The sequence below is a fragment of the Oryzias melastigma genome, linkage group LG1, assembly GCF_002922805.2.
Source record: "Oryzias melastigma strain HK-1 linkage group LG1, ASM292280v2, whole genome shotgun sequence".
Taxonomy (NCBI): Eukaryota; Metazoa; Chordata; class Actinopteri; order Beloniformes; family Adrianichthyidae; genus Oryzias; species Oryzias melastigma.
Genome location: NC_050512.1, coordinates 5,132,611 through 5,153,368, shown reverse-complemented (window position 1 = coordinate 5,153,368; position 20,758 = coordinate 5,132,611).

The following is a 20,758-nucleotide window of genomic DNA, read 5'->3' as shown; positions in this document are numbered from 1 at the left end:
ACACTGTACCTGATAGTAGGACTGGTCAGGTTTCTCTGCCAATTCCACATTCTCACCATTGGCTTATATATAAATATTTCTTTTTGTTAATAATTTATCTTTTTTGTAATTTGTCATTTTTCACTTATAATGAAAATATTGAGCCATTGGAGGGAAAACACTTGTACACAACTTGACACAACTTCCAAAATATTGCCCACTGATTGGAGGTGTTGGTGGCCGTTAACATGCAAACACCTAACACTGTGCCTTCCTTTATGTCTTCAGGACAGATATGATTTTGGACCGGGCAGGACAGAAACGGCTGGTTTAGGTTCAGCCGAAGTGTTGTGTCAAGACAACCTCTGTGGAATGACTTAAAAAAGAAAGGAGGAAAAAAATTGTTGGACCATGAACTGAACCAAAATGAAAGAGGAGGACAGGACAAGGACTTTGCTGACTCCCAACAAAAAGTTAAGCACTGTAGCTTCGAGATTAATGATTGAAAAGCCACCAAGCCACTGACTCTCTTTATTGCTGCAGAGGACAGCTTGAGCTTTATTGTGCTTTTTAAAATAATACCTTCAATTACAAGATAATAGATAAACCTCCCTTGGATGTAACGTTTGCCAAATATGCTGGTGTATTTCGTGTTGTTTATTATCTAGATTTATGTATCGAAACATTACATAAGAATGTGTGTAATGTGTCAAATTAAAATGACATTTTAATTTGAAGCTTGCCAAGAGAATCACTCGTTTCAGTAAAAGAAAAGTAGCTCTTTATTATTACTGCTAGAACAGTATGAAATGTTCTTTCGTAACTGAAACTAATTAAATACATCAAACTCTCACAACCTAAGACAGGTATTCTGGAAGTTTGGCTCATATGTCCACCTAGAAAATGTAAGTTTTTTCATCAGGGTACTATGGTACTGCCATTTCTACCACTGTTTCCACCTGTTTGTTGTTTGTCTGTAGGACAGTGCCCTGTCATGTGTGTCAAACATGAGTTCTGTCAGGAATGATGGATGAATGACCCAAACGCAGGAGAACAGGAGCTTACAACATTTAATGGTGATAAAACAGATGACCTAAAAATGATGAACTGAAGACCAGACCCTTAAATACACTGAGGTTGATGAACTAAATGAAGACAGCTGTGGATGATTAACCTGAACATGGTGAGACTGACAGGGGAAACAGAACATGAAAAAGCACCACACAAACCCATTCATAAAATCATGACAGTACCCCTCCCCTAAAGGGCAGATTCCAGATGCCCAAAACATCGGAGAGGAGGGGACCCGAAGGAAGAAAAATGCCAGAAAACCATCCTTCAGAACTTCAAATATGGCTAAGGGAAATGAACGGCGACCATCCTCAGGTCAGGGAACATGAAGTGTGGCACCGGCAACCATCCTGAGGAACAGATCTATGAAGAAGAGCGGCCCTGATGACCCTCCACAGGAACATAACAAGCAACAGGAAGGAGCGGCCCTGACAACAGTCTACAGGAACAGGAAGTTTCAAGGATGGCCCCAACAATTCCCCTCAGTAACAGAATGCTTGTAGAATGGCATGACGTGAAGATGGGTGCAGGAAAACCCAGGTGACGTGACATGATGTGGGAAAGTTCTCCTGCTGGGTTTAAGGTGTTTAGGTCATTCTGTCAGAAAGTGGTGGTGGACCCAAAAAGCAGGAAAGAACCAATGGAGACACAATAATGGTGACAAAAGAGAACAGAGAGGATGACCTGACAAGGAAGAACTGAAAACCAGACACTTAGATAGAGTGAGGGTAATTAACTGAAATGAAGACAGCTGGGAATCTTGGCAAACCTGAAACTGATGTGACTGAAGGACAATTCAAAACAGAACATGATCCAAACCCATTACATAACTGACAAAAACCAAAGTCCACAATCCTCACAAGTTCTGATTGACTACCATGAAACATAACAGAAGCCAGAGCCCAGCGGTGTCCAAATCCAGGCCTTGAGGGTCATCCTCCAGCTGGTTTTCCAGAACCCCTGCCTTATCTGCTGCTGATTACCTGGAACAGGTGTGTTTGGCCAATAAGGAGCTTCAATGGTAGGTTGGTTGGAAAACATATGGGACATCGGCCCTCGAGGACTGACTTTGGACAACCCTAACATAGACGATCACTGATTCCCCTTCTGACAGAAAGTCACTTCATTGCTCATCAACAGCCAGTGGTGCTTTTGGTTTGGTCAAAGTAACGAAACACGTTTAACATTTGATAAAATTACAAGCATTAACGATTAGAAAGATCACCCCATTACTGAAAAATAACAGTGTTAACTAACACCATTATTTTTAATGACATTCTTACAAACATTGACAATGCATAAAATAAAAGGATTTAACAGATATTCTGTAATATTTTGATAGGAGCAAACAGCTGTTGTAAAGGCAAAAAGATTAGATCAGAATGCATAACATCATGTTATCTTCACAGGCATCAGCAGGAGACATATGAGACTCTGCAAAAACCTCTAAACTGCTCTAGAGCTAATAAGAAGACAGCTTTTAAACACAGCCTTACAAGGGCTCCGTAAGCATGTTTCTAGCTGTACCAGTCTAAATTATCCCCCTTGATACACACCGATTACATATGAAACACTGATGAATTACATTAGGGTAATGTACACTGGAACATTAATCATGTGTTAGGCAATCAGAGATAATTTATGGCTTCTCCTGTGTTTCGAAATGATCTCTCTCCTGTCCCAGATTGATCCATTATTTGGTCGTAAGCAGAAACATGTTTGCTGCATCAATCAAATGATTAATCACAAATAATTGCTTTGACATCTGCACATAATATATGTGTGTGTGCATATGCGCTTTGCAGTCAAGAGGGGTTACTACCTCCTGAGTCATACCTTTACACAGCAAACAACTCTTTTGAAGTCATTCACAGTTAATTCCACAAAAAAAGTGAAATATATCTTTTCAGGAACACAAAGAAGGAAATGACAATCATACATAAAACGTCTTATGAGGTAGAACCTGAAATGTATTTAAATGAATTAAGACAACTAGGAAGATACCTCTTTAATACACAGAGTAAAAGACATGAAATTTGCGTTAACACATCATCCATCCATACATGAATAAAAAGGTGCAAAGGAAAGCAGTAGCCTATCATTTTTTTTCTGTTTTTAAAGGCAAAAAATCCTTTACATTTCAGAAACATTTTACATGGGAACTACAAGGCTTCCAAACAGTGTATTAAATATGTGACAACCAGATTAAAAGAAAATCTGTAGCTTGGATGGACTTGTGTAACACAAAGTGACATGCACGTTTTACTAAAGTAGCTTACATCTCAGTACAATGTACATACATAACTAAAGTGTATTAGAATTGCTTACACATAGTAGAGTATACTGTTCTTAACAGAGTTTGACAATATTGTTCAAAGAGTAGAGTGTTTAATGCTGTACCTTTCATTTAAATATGTTTGATTAACCTTATGCTTCTAAGGAATTACAATGTTCCTCTGCGTATTTGCAGTTTCACGTATTTGCAGATTTATTATTTTTTTTTTTTTCCGTCATATAACTCTTCCGGTTCTTCACAAAAACTCCAACAACTCAAGACACTTCTATGAAACTCTTGCATCCAAAGGAGGTGCTGAGGTGTGGAGTGCATCAGAGCCCCCTCTGGAGTGTGGAGAGGGAGGGCCCATCCCCCCCCCCCCTCCTCCTTCAACTGGAATCAGCTGATTAAGAAGTGGCCAAAAAAAAACTGATAGACCAAAGAAGTAAATCGCGGAGAGTGATTATCATCTGGAACAGGTGTTTATTTTGGATGAAACCAGCAAATTCTGGAAGAAGACGCTCTCTCACACTTATTTGATGAAGGAGGAAGCACGGACTCCTGGTTTTAAGGCACCAAGACACAGAGTGACACTCCTCATGTAGTAATATCCAGCCCTCCAGATCATTTTATTTTATTGGTATTAATGTTATCTTCCATTTATTTCTAACTTGTATAATTTTGACAAAACATATTTTTATGGAGAGTAAAATCTTAAAAGTTATTTAAGGTTTAAGTTGATTTATTCTGGGATAATATTACAGCCATTTTTTTTTATTCATAGTTAGGTTAAAAAGTATGTTTTAAAGATGAATTTTTAGTGTGTTCAATAAATTTTCATCCTGTTCGGCCCACGAGCTAAGGTCAATTTGGGATTTTGGCCCCCTACGTGATTGAGTTTGACACCCCTGGTATATATCACAATCCAGTTAGATCTCAGGCTAAGCTTTTATATCCTCCTTTTTGCCGCATAAACTGTGGATGTTATAACTAACTTCTTTCTTTCAGTTGCACTTTTTTTTTGCATGTGTTTCCTGACTTTTACTAGTTAACCCAGTGAGCCCCACTTTACCCTGAAAGATCTAAACTGGCATTATCTGTCTAAACTCTGCCTGGCTGAGTTCAATAAGTCCACAATAAGTTTCTTTATTCATTCAATTAACTAGAATAACCATCTCATGCATTTAAAATGTAACTTATTTCACAAGCATTAAGAGATTATGACTCTTGCGAGACAATTTTCACCTTTGCAAGTCTGTGATGGCGTCCCATAATATGGCTAAGAGGTGTGTCCAACCTTACCATTCTGTGTCCTCGTCATGTTTTAAACTAGTGAAAGGCAATCATTTTTAAACTGAAATGTCTGTTTATGTGTAACATCACTGTATCCGCTCAAGTATCGATCAATGCACTTGTTGATAAATTGGTATTGACTAAATCCTGCTTGACATTTGACCTTCAAGGTCAGACTCTGGCTGCAAAGAAAGACTACCTCCAGTGGCGACAGCTTGACTTGGTGTAAACTTGTGGGAGTTCAGGCATTGATCGGTAGGCTGCAGTCGCGTTGGATACTCGACTCAGTGACTTCCAGGCAGTCTCATATCGAAGCAATTGCCTTAAACAATTATTGGATGGGCTTCCCAGATTTATGAATGACCACTTTAAATTATACGGCTACTAAATCGAATATTTATTTTTTTATTTTTTGGGAGAGGGGTTGCTAAAACAAAAAAACGCCATGGTAGAGCTGCATGCAGCATTTCATCAAGCTCCCCCCAACACAAATTACATTGGCTCCTGCCATCTCAACTCATAGACTCCAGATCAATACATGATCGAGCAGGAAAAGAATGCTCATTGGGTCTCATTGTTGCCACACTGACTAAACCACTTTAAAAAATGCTTTATTTTGTCACATTTTTACAGCTTTTATGAAGTAAAATAATAATAAACAAAAATGGAATGCCCTACATTTATTTATTTGCAAATGTATTCCTTACTGCTTAGGAAATACTGGTCATAAGTAATGAAAAAGTATATATTGATCTTAGGCTCTACAAACATTAAGCACCAAAAAAATGAATAAATAAGGCAAAAAGCAGTTAATTTTGAAGAGCTCAAAGTTTTCTTTTATTTCTTTCTTTGTTTATTTTGTTACTGTGAATTGTACTTTATTAATGACAATCCAAGGGTTCAGCCTTCAGATGGAGATTCAGGAACTGAACACACACATTCATACAAAGTGTCTGTGCCAGCCAAACCGTTAGGGTGGGCAGAAATGTGTGTCAGGTGTGTATCACATTCCTCTGAAGCCACTAAAGAACAAAAGAGCACAAGATCTTTAAGAATAAGAAAGCTGAAGGTTGGGAAAATGGCTCTGACTTTTAATGTTTATTTGAAATCTATTGTTCATCTAAAAATAAAACCACTCTTGAAGTTAAAATTGATGTGATGTGTATTCCAAATAAGGTAAAAATCTGTTCAAACAGCCAGTTTGCCCAGCCCTGATATATTATGACTTGAAAGCTATGAACACAAACGAGAGTTCACAAAGATGGGAGCTGATGGAGTAAGGTTAAGGCATGATTTGTGATAATAGAGTGTTAGTACACAGGAAAATAAAGGTGTACAAGACTGTGGTGAAAGCAGCCATGTTGTTGGTTTAGAAACAGTGGCCCTGAGAAAGAGACAGGGGCTAGAAATGGAGGTAACAGAGGTGAAGATGCTGAGGTTGTCTTTGGGAATGACAGGGGTAGAATCACAAATGGACACATGGGTGTGATGGCTTGGCAGGTCTCTGCTTATCTATCTTACTCTCTAGTTATCTCTGCCTGTGCTGGCCTTTGGCCTTTGTCCTTTGGTTTTCATCTCCACAGGTGTGCTGGATTACTGGTGGGGACTCCTGACACATCTACAACCTATCTCCACTCACCCTCACATTTAACACTGGACGCCTGAATTTATTTCTAGCTATGACAGAAAAACTTTGTTTTTGCTTTCATATACATCCAAAATTAAAGAAATTTTGGAGCAGAAGTGGTTTGATGTGTATGTATCAATGGTTCAAGGGGTTGAGACAGGTTTTGCCTGCCCTTGCTTCTCTCTCTCAACTAATAATGACCTAACAGTTGGATTATTTTAATTATTTTAGACAGCAGTGACTACCTTCTACATCTGTTCTAGAGTTCACCGTGTTCTTTTGGCTCAATAGACATTTTCCTTTCCACCAGGCAGCCTCTTTTATCATAATAGAATTTCCCTGAACCTCCTACCACTCCTGTATTTCTATTGGTAAGCTGTGATGGAAATATACTGATGAGTATATGTCCATACCTTCACATTTTCAGCTGTGAGAGGGCTTCGTATAACTGCTGAACTTATTTTAAAGCATTTCGTATTTTCTGAAATATTTAATCCCAGTGTACTTCCCACTTTATGTAAGTTTTGTACTTTTTCAGCCTCTAAATGAAAGAAAAAAGTTTTTATGTAGAAGCATTTAAAGAATATAAGATCCACACTATTCTTCTATGAGGTATGATGTTTGTGTCTATACCCTATACAGAACTAAATACTTATGTGTAGCTCTTGTAGATTTATCTTCAAGGATGTTAACACGATGTTAATGTTTCAATCCTTCAAAATAATGTACAGTCACATTGCTGTAGAAACTGTGCTGGCCTATATTATGTTTAAGTTAAGGTCCAGTGAAGTGTCTCAGGTGAAGATGTTCAAAGTGGCTTCTCAGTGGGAGGAGAGTTGCACATAGAATAAAGATTGACTAGAAAGTCAGGGCTAAGTTTTGATATGAAAGTCGTTGTGTGCCCCCAAGTAGTGCAACTAGATGGACAACCCTTGATGCCACTCAAAGGGGAATCTTTAATATCCAGTGGAATTTTGAAATGTTGCACATGATTATAGGAGATTCTCTGGAGTGTTGTCTTAATAAAGTTAAAATAAGTGGCTCTAGCAAATACACCTATAAGTGCAGGAGTACCTCCACATCCTGAAGAAGATGTAGTCATTCATTCATCTTTTTGGCCTTTGGGATGCCGTAGCCTAACCAGTCTACTGATGGGTGAAGGCGGGTATACCCTGGACAGGTCGCCAGTCTGTTGCAAGACCTCGATGACACACCTATAGGGGCACTGTAGAGTAACCAATTAACCAATGAAGCATGTTTTTGGATGATGGGAGGAAGCTGGAATCCCCACACATGCAAACTCCACACAGAAAGACCCCGGCTGGGATTTGAACCGGGGCCTTCTTGCTGTGTGGCAAGAGCGCTAAACACTGCGCCACTGTGCTGCCCAAGAAGATGTAGTCATTTTGAAAATCATTGAGAAGAGATGGTGGTGGATCGATATCAAGCAAAAGCCCGTTGAGAGAAAGAGATCCACAGATATGCGGACAGAAACAAGATCTTGGGGCTCCCTTTACTTCCGATCATGGTCAGGTGAATTCGGAGCTATGAACTTAGTTTTAACTATAGTTAGAGACAAAACAAGGTCATTAACATGGACTGACCATAAAAAAAAGCTGGAAAGAGTAATCACTACCATGAACCTTTAAAGATGTTGAAATAGAGAAAGTCTTACATACTTGAAGACACAGATGACACACTGGAGTTTGATTATACTTATTAATAATAAGAGGAAAAGTAGTCCCATGAAATCCAAAAAGTGTAACATATTCAATATAAGGCAGAGCACAACTCTCTGTTTTTGACTCTTACCCTGAATGAACCCTAAGAAACAGAAAGAAAGAATGAAGAGAACAGTGTCAGACAGTCTTAAACGGAGTTTAATTCTCCATGGCATACTCATATCTCCCCCGCTGTTTTTTTAATTTGTTTTTAAATGTACATCAGATTTTACAATAACTGTATTTTTCTCCAAGAAAACTACTTTCTAAAATATATTACATCATTTGACATTTAAATTCATTTGGTATTCATGTTTTGCTCAGTTTTTATTACTGCACAGGAATTTATTGTGTTTTTTTTAAATGTCACAGAAGAACCAGGTCTATAAAAATTCAATGTGATAACACTTTAATATGATCAGTACAGCGTATATTTCATTCTATTTGCACTATATGTAATAAAAAGAGGCTAAATGCATTATTTACAAGTAAAAGTTAACATTTTCTAAATGACATTTATGAAATAGGATGTATATATGTAGAGTTATGATTTGTAGAGCAGTCAGACCTCCAGCAACTTTTTGAAACTCTGGACCTGCAGTACTCCTTCCACTCCTCTGCGTTCTTATTGTTCTCTCCTCAGTTTGGTCTGAGGTGCTTCTGTTCCTCTGCTTCACTCTGCCTGCCCTCTCCTTCTCTGCCACTTTTTTGTTGCTTTGGTTTGTCTCTGATTCTGGACCATGAACTTTTTCACTTTTTTCTTTTGCCCCCTGGAGCTGTAAGCTTCTGGACCTGTTATAAAGTCTGGGATTACCCCTCGGATTACAGGTTACTGTCTTGGATTTCCACATGGACCTTCTCTTCATTGAGCATATTTTTGAGTGCAATATTACTTTTGTCCATTCCTGGATACAGCACAGTTTTTGAAATCTCTTCTTCTGCCAACATTAAATGAGAGTTTTCAAGTTATTCAACTAATGAGGAAGCTCGTGAGTTGATTTTTATTTATTTTTTTGGTCTGGGAGATGGCGTCATACTGGGTCGTCCCCCTCAAGGTGTTGCCATTTTAGCAGCAATCGGGGTATAATCAATTGAATCGGCTGACTGCCGTGGTGAAGGAGGCTAACCATGGCTGTTGCGCCCCAGGTTGTAGAAATAGACATAAAAAAACAACTGCACATCATTTTATCGCATTCCGATAAGTGATCAGTGCCATTAAAAAAGCCAGGAGTAAGAAAATGAGAATGAAAGATTGGATCCTCCAGCGGTCAGATTCCATTTGTGCAGCGATCACTTCATATCAGGTATGTTAATGTATACAAAGCTTACTTACTTAAGTATGTTCATTATATGCTATAATTGTTATAGATTGACACTAGTGTACACCACAGTCAATTGTATACAATTTGTGGAAAGTACAATGTCGTTTTTATGTTAGCAAGCGCTAACGTAGCAATCAAAATGTGGATCCTGAATAGGGTTGGGCACCTATTGGGTTTTATGAGGTTCCGGTGCCTTGGCGGTCCTTTGGTTTCGGTTCCTAATCGATGCCAATTTCGGTACTTCAGTAATGAAAAAATAATGCCTACATATTCCCAAATCAACCCATTTTCATTTCCAAGTCACATATTGACGCATGGTGACGACCTCCACGTCAAAAATGGATGTTTTGGGTGTTGTCGTTTTTTGACGTGCTGGCTGTTCCCATGAAAGCAGAGATCCCCAACCTTCGAGCCGCAAACCGGTGGCCCACTCCTCGCCGCGCGGCAAATTCACTGCTCGCCGTCTGTCAAACGTGATTCTGAAGTTGTCTTAAGAGTTAGCGGGTTTTAATCTCACTTTGGGTGTGTGTCTGGATGACAGCTGCTTCTGCTGTTTCTGTGTGTCTGTGACTGAATTTGAAGGCTGTCCCGTTTTAACCCAAGACGGGAGGGGGGGCAGCGGAAAGTTTTTTATTGTCTCCACGAAAACAAGCAAAATATCACTGTTCAGGAGAGCAGAACAGGGTGCCCGCGCTCCAAGCACGTGGAGAGAGCGAGCTCCGCTGAAGTCCGGGAGGCTTTCTGACTGCAGCCAGAGAACAGAGACCGCACTGAGACAGAACAATAATGCTTCCTTTGGATTAATATTCTACCCACTGATCAGGTCACTGAAAATGTCATGTGCCCAAAGCTGAGTCCCGATTGGCTGATGTGACGCAGCGACCTGCCAGACCTCTGTGATCTGCAGCCAGACATTCAAGTGCTGCGAGGCGCTCCTTCTCGCGTTCGTGCCGTCAGCGGTTTTATATGAGCCCGCCTATTATCACAGGAGAGGCAAAGGGATTTGCTTGAACTACAAAGTACTGAACAGAGAAGATGTGATCGGATTGTCCAAAGACAAATAGTGACGATGCAGCGGTTTTTTGATTGAAGATTCCGCAGCTAAATGTTCACTACAAACCCAGATCGAGTCCATTTGTAACCTTCCAGGCTTTTGTAAACTTTAGAGAGTCCCCCATGTAGGATGATGAGAAGTTTATTTGGTGGTTATACTGTATATGTCTGGATAGCATAGATCTGGGACGTTTTCTTCGGCGGAAATTCATTTAAAAAGCAGCAACAATATACGAGTTGGTAATATTTAACCTTTTTAATTTGTTTTAATTAATGTCAGGCGAATTAAAGTGAGATGAATATCCCGATTGGCTTGAAAGTTTTAGCAGTGGCGCTCACGGTGCCACTGTTCATGTTGCATGTGGGGTCCGACATTTTATTGAGCCTGATTTTGTGGTACAATAAATAAAAATACGTTGTTGTATTTTTAATAATAGAAAACACAATAAAAATTAACATACTGAAAATTATACCAATTTGCTCTTACAGCTTTTTTAATTTGAAATGAAAATTAAAAGAGGACTTCATCTTTACTACAGGCCCGATACATTTCCTTTTCTTCTTGCCTTGGTTTTAGAAACACACACACAAAAAAAACACAATGCTGTGATTAAAACAAAAAAAAAGAAAAAAAATACACATAATAAAGGAATCTGTACATACAAGATAAAATGTTCTTTTTATTGCAGAATGCAAACAAAATTGGAAAGTTGCTTACCTGATGCTTACCTCCTGGAGCTTCTCCTGCAATCGTGATCATCAGAACAACAGACTGTGACAGTATTGTCATTTCAACCTATTAGTCTGTCAAGACTGAGGAAGTCTCCTCATCTGCTTTAGCTATTCCACTGTGGTAGGAAAAACAGTGGCATTTTGGAAAATGCAAAAAACAGGTTTTGTTCTTTTGCATGAAACAAAAATAAATACTATTCTTTAAACAGAATATATATGCAATTTTTCTTTACATTTGCATGCATTTTATTTTTGATAATTCATTTCATTTTTCAACTTACAAAAAATCTCTTTGCTGTCTCATTTGTCTGCGATGCCTTTTCCTAAGTAGCGCAGAATGGTTAGGACAGCAATCTATTCACCTATGACTTGTAGAGGACTTCAGTTCACCTTTTTTTTAACTTTGTCTTGGTTTGTGTTAAAAATGTCACCCAAAACATTTTTTTTGTTTGCTTTTATTTAAAATAACACATGTATACTCCCAATAGGAGATGGACACTGAGGGATTGAAAGAAAATAGAAAGAAAAACAAGGGAAAAAGAGGAAAAAAAAGATGACTTACTGGATTGCACCAGTCAGCAGTGAAGCTTGCTTAAACTGAGTGACATGTGTTTACCTTCTTTGTTCTGCCCTCCATACTCAAATTGCTCCATGGATAGAAACAACAAGAGCTCCCAAAAGCACAGAGGCTGAATATGTGCATTTTTATTTTCCACATCACATTTGACAGGCAGAGGCACAACCTGTTTGGAAAACCTTTGCAGATGCCTTCGACTATGAGTTGTGTAAGGTCTTCCTTACAATACTTTAAAAAAGGGTTTGGAAAAAAAAAGAAAAAAAAAAAAACTCTTCTGGATAAGAATATTTCAGGTTTTTTGGAGCTGAATTGTTTGTCAAGATTTTTTTGAATTTTTGCTACTTTGTAAAACAGTAATTTAAATGCAAAGTTATTCTGAATAAAAAAAATGTGTTGTCTGTAAACTAACTGAAAAAAGTGAACAAAAGTGTTTTGCTAATCACACTCAATAATGACTCTATAAGGCACAAAATAACCTATTTTATTATTTCAAAAGCTACTGTATGGTTAGAGATTTAAGACAAAAAAGCTATGACTGAAGTTAAAAAAAAGTAGGTGGTTATAAGAAAAGGAAAGAGGAAGAGATGGATTTGTGGAACCCTACAGCAGCCCTCAAGCTAAAATCCATAAGTGTGCTGTCAGATGCTCAGCTGTCACACTTTTGTAGTCAGTCACTGGAGCAGCTGTAGACATGAACCCACATGCACAAGCAGTCCGAGTGCATAGGTGGCCTTTAGACGAAGAACACAAGCCCATAAGAGATGTCACTTGTCCAATACAAACTATTAAACAAGCCATGAAAGTTGTTTGACACACATCAAACGATTCAGACATAATATTAAAATCCCATTAGACATCACACACCTGAGAGTGTGGAATATTTCCTCCACATTTGACCCATCCCTTGGGGGATGGCAGTTTGGCAGATTAAGCCCTCAATCCAACCCCTTAACACAATGTCGGGCAGGAAAACATTCAGTCTTAACTATGACCCAACGATGACTTTGAACCCATGCAGACGCAAAGCAGAGACTAATTATATACGTATTTCTTGCAAAACCTTTTGCTGGAATGTTGGAACATCCATTTCATAAGATGTATCCTATTCCAGCTATATCCAAGCAAATACATAATATGTCTGGGATGGTTTGTCTGTCCATTGCAGCACAATGAAAACCTCAATAGAAAAAAAATAATTATCAATAAAAGTTGAAATCCCTATGGTTTGTTGGAGAAAAAAATGCTTTACAGCAGCTATATAGTGTTGTAGTTTCATGTATTTGAGGATTTTTTTCCAGTCATGTGACTGAAACTCAGACAAATCAAAATGCTTTTATGAAATGTTTGCGTCCCAAAGAGGGGCTGTACTGCTGATTTGTATCTCCAATCCTGGAGGGATCTTTGAGTTATAATTCTACTATATGTATTTATTATTCATTTTTCATTAGTTTTTTTTTTTTTCAAGATAAACTTAGTTGAGACCTGTCAATGACCTTTTATCTGTTAATTTCATTTCATAGACTTTGGATAACTATAGGAGAGGAGATTTCTTTTTAGAATCAATGAGAAGTGCATGACAGGCTAACCACTTCTGAAATGTTTGAGGGGAAAAGAAAACGCAAACAGCATGTGAATGTCTGTTGGTCTTCCAAACAGCAGAGAAATTCAGAAGACGAGTGATTAAAGGAGGGAAGAGGCGCGGATGAAAAGGAAGAAGACAGCTAGTCAGATCAAGGGAAAGTGATGATTGAGTAATGAAGCCTCGAAACTCAACATGAGTGCAATTTTCACACTATGTTCTGAGTTAAATATGGAACTGAAAAATATTGCCCTAGCTCAAATAAAAACTGTTGTTTTTCGATGTAAACATGCGAACAGGAGTAATTATTAGAATTTTTTAATTAGCTTGTTTGTAAATCATGAGAACATGTGACGATTACAGTTAAAAACTACATATTGCACAACTTGATCATCTTATATTTTTATTTTATTTGAGATAAAATGGGTATAAACAGAAATATCAATGCTTTAGAAGGAAAATTGCTGTACAATACAGTGCTTTAACAATTCAGGCAACCAGTTCTTTGGCACGCTTTCAATCGCAACCTATAAACTCACAACCTTCACACTTGACCGGGTCACTGCTCTAGTGGAAACGTGTCTGCCTAAAGATAGAGAGGTTGTTGGTTTGATCCCACAGTAGGGCCAGATAAAAGACTCAAAAAATAGGTTGGACTGAAGATTTGACAACCAAATGCTTCCCAGGAGATAGACCAAATGCAAGAACAAATTTCTCACACTCATGGATGACAACTGATGAGACTTTTCTTGAATGCTTGCTACAAAAATAAATAAATAAATATCCAATAAAATTAGAAGATGACAGGTATGTTGACATCACACAGTCTTCTGTTGATTTTTTTACAATGCATACTTTTTTCCATTTAATGCACGGTCAGCATTTGTTATTGCGTTTAATATACATTATTGTATTTCAGTGTCAGAGATCTTGTTTTGCTTGCTGAGAGAGGGGATGGTGACTCACATGTTTGATTCTGACTCTGAATTCCCTTTCATTGAACAGTTACAGAATATTGTGAGAGTTGAGAGTTGTTTTTGCTCGTGATTCATAGTGCCCTATAGTGCCTCATTCACAGAAAACAGCACACACCTCATGTGTAATGTCCATCAATTGGAGCGGCAGACTTTTTAATGTATTCTAAAAGCACCCATGTCCTTGCACTCCTTTTACACACAAACAACGTTTCCACTCTGGATATACCCTAAACCAGCAAAATACCATTAGCTTTTGGCAAAATGCTGGATGATGATATGCACAGACAAAAAGAGACATGTCATCATATTGACATTCCCAAAGTTGGCCGATATGAAATAAAAATTTCTTGGGAGTCACGTATCTTAAAAGATTTCAAGTGGACAATGTTCCCATTCCAGGCAGTGAGGAGACAGTTCCTAGGATTTTGGTGTAAAGAGGATGAAGGGGCTACCAACAGTTCTGGTGTCAAGCCCCAATAAAAAATATTCATAACCCAAATCCCCCACTAATGTGTCCTGCTGATTGACAATGTTGATGTGATGTTATTTCACAGATGCAGATTAGGATTAACAATATGAAGAGTGAGTGTTTGATTCCAGTGGTTTATATGATTTGAGGCTGGTGTCTTTCACCAAAAAAAAAAAAAAAATCACTATTTGTCTTTCACTTTGAAGGCTCTCAAAGTTTATTTCCTCAAAGTCTAAACTATGGGTGGTGATGATAGGGGTAGTGGGGGGGTCCATTTAATAAAGCAAAAACACAGAAACCCTGTGGCTGGGAGGTTACAGGAATGATGGAGCAGGAGCATTTAGTGAGACTACACAGAGACAAAGTCAATGTCTAGTGAGGAAACAAAACTGGAAATGTAACAGTCTTAGGGAGCTGAAGCCAAAATACTTGCTGAGTCAACAGCATGGCGACTGAAGCGCAGGAAACTGCAGAACGCGGCAGAGCACACACCGACGCTGTGGAGAAAGGGGACTTAAATACCAAAACAAATCAATTTAAGTGCAGGCAGCTGTGTGCCACTCCATGGAGAGCCACGGATGGGTCAGGCTGTAATCTGGGAGGACCTGCAGGTAGCCTGCACAGGAGGAAGGAAAATAAGAGCCCAGAAACAATCCGAAAATAAGACCGTAAGCTTTAAACTGTTAGCTGATGAAAACACAACAATGTGTTTATGCTTAGTAAACACTGTCATTCAAATCATTCAGCGTTTCTGTATTCAACAATGCATTTTGAATTAAAACATTATGAATTAGGATGCTTTCAAATGAGGACAGTGTCTCAGACTCGGTTCAGGGGAGTTAAAGGTTGGGGGATTGATGTTGACAACTACTTTCCTTTGGTTTGGGCACTATCAGAGGCGAGGTGAAGACATAAGGACCTACGGTATGATAACGCAGTATCACAGGTTGCAGGAGGTCACCTGAATGTCAACCTGTGTCTTTGCTGTTCCACCCTCAACACAACTATCGCTCACGTGCGTACAACAGACACAAGTACACAAATTGTTCTGTTGAAGTTAATCATTTACCCCACTAAGGGTGTTAGAAACTGGTATAAATTATTCACTGGCAAATATTTCCCATAGCTCACTTTCAGACTGGAGCATTTAACATGTCATCACTCACACGGACTCACACTGGATAGAAAGAGGTCAAGCCACAATTTTTTTTTTCTTGTGTGATTGTTTTGTCCTTAAACACCTACTCCAATGACAGTAGCGTTTTTGGTGTTCTTGTAGCACTTTTCTCGTGATGGAAGACAGATATAAAGAAAATTAACATTAAAATTGTGTTTCTGACTATTTATTCATTTAAATTGTGGTATGTAGGAAGCAGAAAAATAATCTGTTTGTAAAAGCTTGTTGTTACATACAAACTACAATCAGCATTCCACAAGCTCTCTGCTCCGCTTCATTCTGATGCATCCACGTCCAGACAAATAGATCCGTGTACGTCTTGATTTTCCTCATCTGAGCTGGAATTTGTCTCAAAACTGTATGGCCACCATTAATGTTAGGATAGGGTTGTGAGGGGTTGCAAGCTAGAGGGACAGAGTGCAAACAAAGGAATGATGGAAAATTGGCGCTGACTTAATCTATGTCCAATAAATTACTGCAGCTCTACAGAAAATGTTCAATGAAACACATTCTATTAGCCTAAAAACAGCATAATCATAGTTAACCTTGCACTGTCTTCTGGGGTCCAGATGACCCCACTTTTAATGTAAACATGGTGAGGATAGCACAGGGGCTTACAAGAACTCTAGGATAGCTTATAGATCAAAAATGGACTGGAGTTGGACTTTAAAGCCTATTCATTGACGTTTGTTTTAATAAATTCTAAATTTTCATGGTTTTTGAAGGTTTTGTCTTTTTTAATCAAATACTTGGTTCATTGGCCTGAAGGAAGGCTTTGACGGTATAAAATGGAGCACTTCTCTGAAAGAAAAAGAAGCTCCAACTTCAGAAGAAAAACAAATGATCAATGTCTGTTTTTGATGCCGTGATTTCATTGCTTTAGGTGTTTTTTTTCTCCAGCTTTGCTTTTCCAAATGGGCTTTCTTCGATTTTCCATGGAAAATAAACTTATAATCACAAAATGTGCAGGGGTGCCAACCTAATGTCCAAACATTTTTGCCAATTCTAAAGAAGAACCCATCTCGGGACCAAATCACCTGAATAAAATAATTACATTGAATCCACAGTTTTTAATTTTGTTATTTGCATTATTCCATTTGTTTAAAATGGAATATATCAAAAGTGTTCAAGCACACATTTTTTTTACACTTACCTAACATAATCAACTGGAGTAATATTTTGAAGGAAACATTCTAATTTTAGTAACAGTTTGAAACTACTTTACCTAAAGTTTTAGATGTAAAAAACTAAATCTGAACCAGATGTGGTCAACCGTTGGTCTTTAGAGTATTTATCACTAATAATTAGGGCTGGAACTTTAAAGGCACTAATGCACACTATTAGTCAAAAAGAATGAATGCGTTAATATTTATTAATGGAAATTAATTACACGTCGTGAAGAAACAGTCTTTCACTTTGCCTCAGAGTTTCCGGCTTCGTCAGCTATCATCCCCCTTACACGATAGTCACTTGAGAAATATAAACATTTAAGACAATAAAAATAAAGGAAAAATGTTCTCTGTGGCCTGTTTTTGCTCTAAAGATTGGGAATAATTTTCAGTGTTTCTTTTTGTTTGTTTTTTGTTGCTCTTGTTCAAAAAAAAAAAAAAAAAAAAAAAAGATGCAGCGTACTGTCAAATAAAATGTACCTGGTTAGACATTGTATTAATCGTGATTAATCACAACACAAAAGTGTGATTAATCTGATTAATTTTTCTAATCAATTGACAATACTAATTGAAGATAAACTGTCTAAATGTTTTATTTCATATTGTGATTATTCACAGATAATAAGTGGTGAGCAAATACTGTGACAAAAAAACAGCAATAAAAAACAACAACGATTCTTTTTTTTCCAAGTTTTCGATTAGTTAATTAAACATTTGTAATCAATTTCCAGCCCTTCTATTAGTGCAATCTCTCTGGGGTGTAAGCATGGTACAATGTATGCAAAAAAATAATAACAAAGAAAACTAACTGAAAATCATTTTTCTCACATGTTTAAGTCCACATAAACCTGAATTTAGTTTTACCCCGTCCTAGACTTCTACAATTTGAATTTCCATTTGTTGTGGCCATTTCCTCCCATGTGAAGTTGTGAGTCTATTGATTCACTGATGCGAAGCATACATTTACTGACAATCTGGTTTTATTTAGTCAAAATTGCCTCCAGTAAAGATGTGCAACGCTATGATAAAAAATAATAATTTCACAGGGACACAGGATAAAAACCCTGTTGCAGAAGGTAGTTGTGTTTATCTTTGCATTAAGTAATGCTGTTATTGCTTATTTATTTCCCTCTTCTCCTTCTATAATTCCTGTCCCCACTTTGACACTTTGGCACCTGCGGCCTTCAACCTGCATTTGTTTTCTCTGCCTGCCCACCGTCTTCCACCTCAGTCATGCATGCAACCCAGTGATGGGATATTGCTTTTCTAATCTTGCTCACAAGGGACAATATTTATGTATTGTTTTTCAATATCCATTTATCTTACTCACATTCTGGATAGCACAAACACAAGCGCAGCACAAACTCAATCTCTTCTTGCCAGCTGACGATTGGATGTTTTTAATTTGTCCACTCGATTTTTCCTCCCTTTCACCCACAACTGTTTTTATTAATGTGCTGTATATTTTCTGAGGCTTAAAGGTCATTTCTGCCAAATTTGAGTTTACCCTGGCATCACAGTGGTGGTGGGATGAACCCACACCATGCTGGTCATATTCAGATGAAGACATTAGTAATGCCTTTGAAATGCAAAAGTGATTGGGGAACCTTCGGACCAGCCAGTCAGACACCATCAATCTTTGAGACTGAGATCTTACCTTAACAGAGGCAACACTCGTACTCTGGGAGGAATTCTCAAAGAGCTTGATGTTGGTCTTTCTGAGGAAAACCACTTCTGCCCACTGTGACAAATACTTGGTAGTGTACGTTTTCTGCTTACAGTAACATTTTGCTGAAAGTGCACCATAGTTTCCAGTATTACCTCAAATATCCCCAGCATGCTTAAAGGGTTGTTTTTACAAAACCACACACATGCACTTCAGAAGCTTTTTTAGAATAACCAAGGGCTACAAGCTTTGCTCTCCCAAAATTCAAGTGCTGCACCAACCTTAATGTCTAGTTTTTGGGCAGTCGGAAACTCAAAAACATAACAATAAATTTTGCAGAAGGATTCTAAAGGGGTCGGTAACTGAGATTGTACATTTGCTCCAACAAAAGGGAGACAGTTTAACCTGTATGCAAGGAAATTCTGATGAGACACTTAAGCGGTTGAGTCTTGGATTTCTACTTCTCTATTCATTAATTTTTTTGTGACATATCTGTTTGCCTCACAATGAGAAGGGCTTGTTTTTGTAGAAAATCCCTACTTTTAGTTACTTTCCATGTCATACAGTACGTTGTTAAATGAATAACATCTCTTGTAAAGCTGACCTTAGACTGGAATGATGCAGTCATTATTGTATTTTTCCAGATCGCACAAAAGTTTGGCATTTTGATTCAATAAAATGCATTTTTATGCATATTTTACAAATGTGTGATGCTTTTTTAAAACTATATTCACCTATTCAAGCACATATCTAGCCAAAGAAGTCAACGGTCACTTACAGTGGATATTCATTGTTTGATCCAGTTTGTATGTGAGCCCTGCTGTTGCTTCTTCACTCCTATCTGTGTGTGTGAGAACGGTGTCGGCCTCTTCCTTTTAGACTGCAAATCCACCAGCTGTGAATTTGTTTTTCACTTTGAGAAAAAAAAGCAGAGGTGTAAAAGTGTTGGAAACGTGTGAAAAATATGATTCTCACCATTCTGTGACAGTCAGCAAGCTACGCTACTGACAGTTAGACGGACAGAAAGTAACATACACTTAACAAAACTCTATTTTAGAAATATAAATATAAATAAATAACACACACACATTCTGGATAAGTTGCTCTACCTGAGCCACGTTTGGGTTGTAGACTGTGGGTTTTATTTCTCCAGCAAACATGGATGACGTGAGAGATCAGATATATTTATTTTAAAAATGTCTACAAAAACATCAGTTATCACGTCTCTATGTCTGGGTTGATGAGATCATTCAGAGATTGTACCGTTAAGGTGAACTTACCTCTAGCTGCAGTAGCTGTGTCTGAATCACATCTGGCTTCCACAGTGTTTTCGTGCCTCTGTGATACAGATTGAAGACTTGCCGTCTCACATTAGTCCAAGAGGGGAAAATAAATAAATAAAATTAGTAGACCTTTTCTATTATTGTCGCAGTCAAAATAAGAAAAGTACCCCCCTGTCCTGCACTGCTCAGGGTTTACTCTGCCTTCCCCCAACATTAGCCAGGACGGGTTCCAGAAAAACCATTACCCCAGAAGGGATACATCTGGTAAAGAAAACAGATCGATCAGATCGATCACTGAACTCTGGCCAGGCCACCCAAATCGCTCCACACCTCTCAAATCGCCCTACTGCTGGACTGCCATGCTGCGCCCGACGCTCGCATCACGCCGCAGGACCTCAGATCATGTCAATACAATTGACTTAACAAACGCGATTCCCTGACATGCAAATCGCGTTTGTTGTGAATGCAACTTGAGGATTTTTTGATAATGCCGAATAGGCATTAGTTTCATTATAATTTACAAAAAAATAATAATAATAATAACATTTCTTCAAGAGCTACAATTATAGGTGTCAGATTTTTAAGAGCCTTAATGGGAAAAGATATACAAGGTGGTTCAGGGTGAATGACTGGCAAATGCCCATTGAAAGTGGGCCAGATGTGCATGTGTGTGGCAGAGAAATGGTAAAAATCAAAGGTGGCAGTTGAGCATTTACAAGTAGAAGATTGTGGAAGGCCTGGAATCCCAGAAAGGAGTCCCAGCTCTTCAATTCTTAATGTAACACAAA